Consider the following 202-nt stretch of genomic DNA (forward strand, 5'->3'; position numbering starts at 1 on the left):
TGATAACAGGTATTAACAATAGATAACTTATTTAGCATCTGTGTGATATATGACAGTATGAACAGTACCTGTAAGACATCTCTCCTTTCCTTCTTCCTACCTTTTTGCTTTTTCTAAATGAAATCACTACAGATCAAAACGATATTCAATTCGATATTCATTAATCACTTTTATAAGGACAAATGCCATATTTTATCACCCC

General features: G+C 31.2%; 1 protein-coding gene across 1 annotated transcript in view; it reads right to left on the reverse strand.

Moving 5' to 3' along the window:
• Positions 1-202, reverse strand: part of LOC119585701 (multiple epidermal growth factor-like domains protein 6) — a gene marked incomplete in the record, with an annotated part of 104852 nt that overhangs the window by 10861 nt on the left and 93789 nt on the right.

This window comes from Penaeus monodon, chromosome 20 (assembly GCF_015228065.2).
Source record: "Penaeus monodon isolate SGIC_2016 chromosome 20, NSTDA_Pmon_1, whole genome shotgun sequence".
Lineage (NCBI taxonomy): Eukaryota > Metazoa > Arthropoda > Malacostraca > Decapoda > Penaeidae > Penaeus > Penaeus monodon.